The sequence below is a fragment of the Manis javanica genome, chromosome 7 (genome assembly GCF_040802235.1).
Source record: "Manis javanica isolate MJ-LG chromosome 7, MJ_LKY, whole genome shotgun sequence".
Classification (NCBI taxonomy): domain Eukaryota; kingdom Metazoa; phylum Chordata; class Mammalia; order Pholidota; family Manidae; genus Manis; species Manis javanica.
Window position 1 is genome coordinate 6,402,264 of NC_133162.1, and position 8,274 is coordinate 6,410,537.

An 8,274-nucleotide genomic window follows, 5' to 3' on the forward strand; every position below is an offset into this window, starting at 1 on the left:
GTTACTCTGAGACTGTTAAAATGAGACAAAGCAAGATCCCTTTAGGCTTTTGTCTAAGCATAGACAAAAACAAGGTCACTATGCCACCCACAAAATACCTAACACTCCCCCTGTCAGCCACCATGAGCCCCTGCACCTCTTTACCGTGGTAGCTTTTTCCTTGGGCTAACCTTGCCTCCACATAGATAAAATTTAGATAGCTGCATCTGTTTATACGTAAGTAGATAAATATAGGAGAGGATCAACATGCTTTTGGCTAGACATTTACTGTATCCACTCTTGGAAGAGGAGAAGAAAAAGCATAAAAAAAGAAATAGCTAGTTCAAAATACAAATTCTGGTTTTATAGATGCAGAATGTTTAGGTTGCTGCAGGACTGCCACGGTGTCTAGCCAGGCTCGTCCGGCAGTTCTTTGTGCCCGGATGTTCAGCAGTGTTGTGCTGGCCTTTGGGAGGAAAAGCCAGAGACTCAGGAAGGGATGTTCGTTTAGAAGAGAGCAGCCCCAGTCACCTACACACCCTCCTGACTTTCCATGGTGTCGCTCAGAGCCATTTAGTATTTCTAGTTACTCTAACCAGATAAATGTAATTAGGCTTTACTTTAGAAAGTATGCCGCATTGATACCCTATTTTGGTGTCAGTTTTTCAATCAAGTTTGGATTATTGTGGGTGAGGGGGACTTGTGCTGTTCTCTTCTCTTTATAGATAAGATTTATTGAGATACCAGTCATAAAATCGCCCTGCTTTCTGACAGCATGCAATCTAGAGGAGAGACCCCCTATTCCTTAGACCCACCCTCAAAACATCCACCCAAAGCCCAAAGCCTATAACAGATCCTTTCTGACACCCTCCTACTGAAGCACCCACAGCTCCCTACGGTGTATACTCTCCTAGCCAGCGGGAGTAATAAACCCAACTTGTTTAACTGCAGGTGTGTTCATAGTGGCCTTTGATCGAAGGACATTTGCAGCGCCATGAATGATGTTACATATCCTTGATATGATAAGACAAGAACGGTGCTTAACCTGTGCGGTCTTCCTTCCAAAACCCCATCGGCCTAGTCTAATCATAAGAAAAGGGTCAGACAAACCAAAATTAAGGGACATGCGACAAAATACCTCACTAGTCCTTCTCAACACTGTCAAGGGCAACAAAAACAAGGGAAGTCTGAGAAACTGTCACAACCCAGAGAGATCTAAAAAAAACTTAATGGCTAAATGGAATGAAGTATTCAAGATGGGATCCTGGAACAGAAAAGGGATGTCAGGGGAAAATTAATGAAATTGGAATAGAGAATGGAGTTTAGTTAACAATAACAAAAATTTTTAAGGGGTGGGGAGGTATCACTGGCTTCAGGGTATCATTAAAATAGCATTGATAATGTGTCTTTCCCAGTCTATCATTGCCCTGCGCTAGCGTCTCTCAGGCAGACTTCTCTCACGTGGAGCCTGGAGACTGCCGCAGCTCGGGACTTTGTGGTCCCATCAGCTTGAGAACTCAGGAAACGGGTTCCAACAGACCCGACCTCATCCTGTGCTCTGAGTAGCCAACCTGGGTCATGTATTCCTTCTTGGGCTAGGATTCAGGAGTCAGCTCCACGCAAACTCCACAGACCCAGAAAGATCATTAGGGATTGAGGGAGAGTTGGCTTCCCAGAAGGGACACTTGGCAGGCAAAAACACGTACCTGTATGTAGGCCAACCCTACCTTCTGACTCAGCAAGAGTGCTTTGACAGATGTCTCGTTATGATGCAAGTCAACCCTAATCAGTGATGAGAGGGGCATGAGGGGCATGAGGGGCAGCTGCACGTGGCCCTGGAGAAGCTGCATTAGCACGACCACGCTCACTCTCTCATTTGTGGAATAGGAGGGTGTCTAGCCACATAGGACCAGTGCAAAGATCACATGACATGTCATTAGTTCCAGTGCCTAGGACACAGCAGTGCTCAGTGAATGTTAAGTTTAATCTGAGCCTGTCCTAGTCAAAGAATTAACCTGAGTAATTCTACCTCTATGTAAGGAGTTAAGCAATTATTATTATAAGAAGGCCACACTAGTGCATTTATAGAACTGCATTTCTGCTGTAACAGTGAAAAATCTTTTATGCTATTAACCTGTGTAAATTTTAGATTTTTTAAAAATAGTAAGTTATATAGGTCACTGCATTATACCTGTAACTAATTGCAACATTAGCTATCAGATTCTCATTGTTGGCTAATTTATCTTCAAAGACTCAGGAATGCAATTTGAGTAATTACTACCTGTGCCGCACTTCATTTATAGCCTCTGTGAGTCATGAATCTTCTTTCTATAACTGAAAACATTGAATGCAATTAATTCAAGAGGTCTGCCACATATGTTGTATAACCAGACTTAATGCAAATTGCATAAATGTGTGTTGTATTTTATGATCATGTCCTGAAATTCTCACACAGAATATGACATCTCCTAGTAACACTGGTTGAGGGGGTGAGGTGAGAACAGAGAAGAGCTGTATTCTTTTGCCTTCATATTAACTAAAGTTTCATTAATTTTTTTTCTTAAACTGGAGATAGAAACCCTTGAAGTATTTTTGCAATGTATACTCAGGGTTTTTTTTGAACTACTGAATTACATAAACACACCTTGCTTCTATTTAATTTTGATTGCCTTCTTGGCCTAGTTTCCCTGCAAGCATTTGGTATGATTGAATAATTTTTAGTTGTGTTTTCGAACCGTGCCTACGCTAATCTACTAACGGTTGGTTATTGAAGCCCTGCTACAATCCACTGTCTTTATCTTTTGCTGAATTTTTAAAGGGGTATTTTATTTCCTGTCATCACCATTCACAGTAGCTTCTGGCCACTGTCAGCCCAACTTGTATCTGAGTGGGCCACTCCCTGGGCCCTCTGTTCTTAGAATCTCGGCACCTTCCACACAAGCTACATCATTATTCCTCCAGCAGCTCTGCTTTTTGGAACACTTGAATTGTTAAAGTTTCAATATGAGAGATAATGCCATTTAAGATGAGCATAAACTCCTCGATGCCTGTGATGATTTAATTTACATAGCATATTCCCAAGCCTGCCTAGACGGCAGCATAGCCAATAATGTGATGTCCTACGTATGGTGACTATCATGGCACTTGAGAAATTCTCTAGTAATAGGATCTTGGTGCTGAGGGACCAATCCGACCTCCTCATCTGTCAAAGGCGGTGACTTGGACACAACCGAATGAATGAGCACAGTCACCAGATTCAGGCAGCACACCCACCTTCGCCTTGATCAGCTGGGCTTTGATGCCCAGAAGATACAGGCAGAAACCTTACATTCAGATGAGTTTCCACAAACATTTGTTGACCACCTATTATACACCAAACGCCAACCACAGAGTTGGCTGTGGCACAGAAGTAAGAAAAGACCCCTGTTGTCAAGGAAATGACATCCTGCTCTATTTGAAAATGCTTGAAAGTTGGCATTTCTATCCTCATTTATTTATTTATTCATTCAATAAACATTTGTAGAGTGGTTGTTCTAGGCCAAGCACTGAACTAGGTGTAATGGATATAGTGGTAAGCAAGGCACACAAAACATTGTCCCTGCCCTTAGGGAGCTAATAATCTAGCCCTATTTCTATATTAGGAAAAGACATGGTGGAAACTAGTTTTAATTTACAGCAATAACCATGCAGCCAGCATGCAATATTAAATAGTAACTTGCTAGGGAAAAATTTAAATACTCCTTCATACCTTTGATACCCTAATGACCATGAGTCTATTCCTACTGTTTCAGTGTCTCATAGTAAATGTAAACCTCTCTCACTGACAAAACATATCTGCTTTCTTTTTATATCTTATCAAGTGTCAAACCACTGTTTTGCTGCTGTATCCTACAAAGGTGCCTGTCTGCAGTTTTATTTTGTGACAAAGAAAGTATTTCTCACTACATGAATGGACAGGAGACCAAACACTTGTTTTAAGATAGATTGAGAGAGACACCAGCAAAGGGATTTTCTAAAATTCATGTAAATTGGTTATTTTAAGTGACTATTAGGTTAGTTTGGTGTGCAGTAGGACCAAAACAGTCGCTAGATCAAAATAATTTTGACCAAAACTAGCGCTTTATAATTAATGCACATTAAAGGGTGAAGTGCATATGATCACAAGGAGAAATAATTCCAGGAGTCGCTGATACTGTCACTCTCCTTTAAGGTGGTGGTTCTCAAATGAGGGCAGTTTTCTCCCCAGGGGACTTCGGCAATGTCTGGAGTCATTTTTGGTTGTCACAACTGAGAGCAGGTGCAACTGGCGTCTACTGGATAGAGGCCAGCGATGCTGTGAGACATCCTGTGATGCACAGGTCAGCCCCCACCACAAGGAATGGTCTAGTACCCCAAAGTTGAGAAACCCTCTTTTACGATAATCCAGCTGTGCAGACAACGCTGTATGAGATGTGCAGGTGAAGTTGCCAAAACCAGAGGGATTTTGTGGAAGCAAGTCCAGCTTTCTCCTCCTGCTCTCTGATTATCTTCTTTGTCTATTTACCCATCATTTAGTTCCCTTGTGCCATGAAGCTTTTTGTGTTTCTTTATGGACTCAATACTTAACTAGCTTTTCATTACCCATTCTAAAATCGTGACTGGTTGCAATGTAAATTGTATAACACATCTTTCTGCAGCTTCAGATTTTGCAACTTAAACCTCCTAGGCTGCTTATCTGTCTTCCACCACCTACCTGCGTTTTATGCACTGCGCTTGGCATTCTTGATTGTTCCTTTCATATTAATTTCAATGGTGCCCGGAGGGTACCTCTCACCATATAATAGGTTGCTTTGTGAACAATTCCAGTAAGAGAACCATTCCGCCCAAACAGTGAGATACTCTGGAATGTAAAAAAGATACCCCTCAGTGTATCATTCACATTTCCAGTGTACCACAGTATTCTGCAATTGTATTGAAATTAAAATGAAGATGAATTATTTGTTTCCCCTCTCACTTTAAAAGTGCCCTCACCGTTCCAGGTAATATACTCCCAGCCATACAAAATGGTTACAACTTGAAAGTTATCAGTTGGACATGGATGAATATTATTTTGTATTTAAATTTGCAAATCATTAAGTATATCCCTTGTCCTGAGATAATTATTTTCATCATAATAGACTTCTGTTACATTCAAGTTGTTCCAGCTTTTGATTGACCATTTGGAATATGACAGTTGTTTGTCTCATTTCATTTGGCTGCAGCTCCCTTAGTTCATTTGCGATTGTCCCTCCAGCGTAGTTTGTTTTATGTGATGTCTACAGAAGCCTGCCACTGTCTTTTCAGAAATCTTTGTCCTGATGGGAAAACTAAAGACTTTCTGAAAATGGTGACTCTTTTTTTTTTTTTAATGCAATGCCTTTAGTTGGCAGGGAAAGTGGGACATTTCAGATTTTCAGAGATGCTGGATTTGAGCTGCACACTTGAAAATCAAGTCTGTTATAGCACAAGAAGTGGTTGGCATTCCTGTCCTCCTTTATCAGTGGATTAAGAAAAGATGCAGTGAAAAACTAATTTAAAATAGACAGTCTGATGTTTCTAAGTTGGGTTTTTCTTTGTGGAAAAGTTCCTGAGTTTAAGGCTTTACAGTGAATTCTAATACTGGTGGCATCGTGGACCCCTCACTCCCCGTGCTGCCCAACATCCCGCCAAATGTCCAGGCACTGCAGATGCTTCCTCTGAGTGGTGTTGCTACCTTCGGGTCCCCACTCTGGGTCCAACATGCTCCCCCGCACTGCCAGCTGGACTGGCTCTTGCCGGTTCTTCGTCCATCCTTGTGAGATAGAGCAGGGAAATGGGACAAGGGTCATGGCACTGTAAAATCTACCTAGCCTGTGAAAAAGTTATTCTTTAACCTAACCTGTGTGATTCTTCGTCTTTTTCAAGTCCCTTAATCAATTAAATAACTTTGTAACCAGGATGAGAGACAGACCTCTGGAGTGTAAGTGAACCTACCAGGGTAAAGAATGCCAAGATTTGGATCAAAACAGTCATCTAAAAACCCTATTCTTAAGATAAAACTTCAGAGGAATTATTAATTACCTGTATACATCACACCTTATACCAACCCCTGCCCAAAAGACCCTATAAAACTCCAAAGCCTAAACCCTTAAAGCACACCTCCTCTCTGAGGTCGCCAGCACTCCTGTCTGAGCGTGTACTGTCTTAACAAATTTAACTTTTTGCATAAGCCTATCGTACTTCCCCTCAGAGCTCTCTTCAGTGATAAAAGATAACTCGCTGACCTCCACCTCTGGCCGTAAACGTCTGGCACTTTGCTACTTCATTCAGCTTTCTAGTCTTAATGCAACCCTTTTTCTCTCTCTCTCTCTCTGTTTTATTTCAGAACAGCGGGGAAGTAGAAGTTCTCAGCACATAATGTCACCCCATCCAGTGCCCTGCAGCAACCCCACGTTTTGGGTTGGCAGGGATATACTACCTGTGCCATTGGGATCCAGGGGACACTGGACACCAAACGGACCCTGGCTTTTCGAGTTGGCAAGGGATTTGCCCTGTGCCACACAGGGCTTCAGTCCTCTCCCCTTTTCTCCCTGTCCTTCCTTCTTCTCTTCTGCCTGCCTGGCTACTGACACTCGCTACTACTCTTGATTTAACCAAGTCCTTTCCTGCTGGCACTTGTTCAGCCTGATCGTGAATTCTTTCCGGATCAGAGTCAAGAGCCCTCACCCACCCAGGCTGAGGTTTTGCCTAGTGCACAGAGAGAGAGACCTCCCCAGACCCAGCTGCCCGACAACGCTTGTGCCACACTTCTAGTCTGCGTAGAAACTTGAGTGGCATCCTAAAACTCTGATTGCCTTACTTCCTGCACCTTAATTCCAGCAAAACAAAGACTAAACTCTTGAGCCTGTCTGTTCGGGCCTTCTACAGTTGGGCCCCCAATTTTCTTCTCTCTCTTTCATTTGCCCCCTTTCTGAACACCCTGCGGGAGGCAAGCATCTTTATTCTCTGTCCTGCAAAGATGCCTTTCCCTTTCTGATCATTGTCCCCCAGTAGCAGTGGATCATTCTTTATGAAATCCTGTGGAAGTTAAAATGTAAACTTCTTCATGAACTTGCCCTGACCAGCCTAGTTGTAAGGAAAGCTTAACCCTTTGAAATGTATAGGTCACATGTGCTGACGACTTGCTCCTTGAATTCAGTCTCCAATCCCTGCCTCAGAAAGTCTTGCCCTTTGAAAATAGCACCCCAGTAATGGTCTGTCCTTGTACCCTGTTTAGTCTTCCTTCATTGCTCTTACTTCCTAAGATTACAGGTATTTATCTGTTTATTGTCTGTTTTCCCACCAAAATATAAGCTTCATGAGAGGAATGATTGTGTCTACCTGGTTCACCACTTCACTTTCCAGGAACCAGAATAGGCTCTTACTATGTATTTATTGAATAAATGTTTCTGCACTTCTAACACTTCTGTGGAGTGTTAGTTATCTTCATTCTGATCTGTGAATATATCTTATTTTCTCAACTAGCTTGTGAGTTCCTTAAGGGGGGTGATCACGTCTTAAGAATTTTGCATTCTACCTCCCTCCCTCCCCTACTGCCCCACATCAAAAACATACAAAGCAAAACAAAACAAAAACAAAAAAACCACATGGAACCATCACATAATGGGCATGCGGTGAGTGTTGAATAAAAAGTTGTCAGGGCCTTTTCAAAACATTAATCAGACTTCTGCTTTGGCCAGGATGAAGTAATAAGTTCTACATATTTACTGTTCCACCAGAGAGAAGGAAAGAGCGAGACAAACCACATGCAGCAAGGGCTCTGCAGACACTGGACATCAAGCAGCGAAGGGAAGGGATTCCTGAAAGAAGGGGAACTAAGGAGGTGAGGCCTGCAATTGCTCCAGCTTTCTGCCCAGACAGAGTTTCTAGGAAGGGGATATTCAGGCAGAGACCCGTGGACTCCTTGAATTGAGGGGATAGAGCAGGGAGCCCTGAGATACCAAGACAGCTAACATTATTTTAATCCCTTTAAAAGATAACTACTATTTATTTAAATCAAAAAATATTACAGTGCTTATATACATATAAGTGAAATGTATGGCAATAAGCACAAAGGCCAGGAGGAGAGAAATGAAGTATATTCTTGTAAGGTTCCTATGACCTTTGTGATATGGTATATCACTTGAAGGTAGACCATGAAAAGTTAAATATGTATAATATAAACCCTAATTTGATGTGATAAACACTAAAATAACACAAGAAAGAATAATAGCTAATAAACCCAACAAAGCAAATAAA

At 42.0% G+C, this 8,274-nt stretch overlaps 1 pseudogene; it reads left to right on the forward strand.

Moving 5' to 3' along the window:
- The first annotated feature begins 246 nt into the window (after positions 1 to 246).
- On the forward strand, positions 247 to 5,795 carry LOC118971147 (small ribosomal subunit protein eS27-like pseudogene; annotated as a pseudogene).
- Positions 5,796 to 8,274: the final 2,479 nt, after the last annotated feature.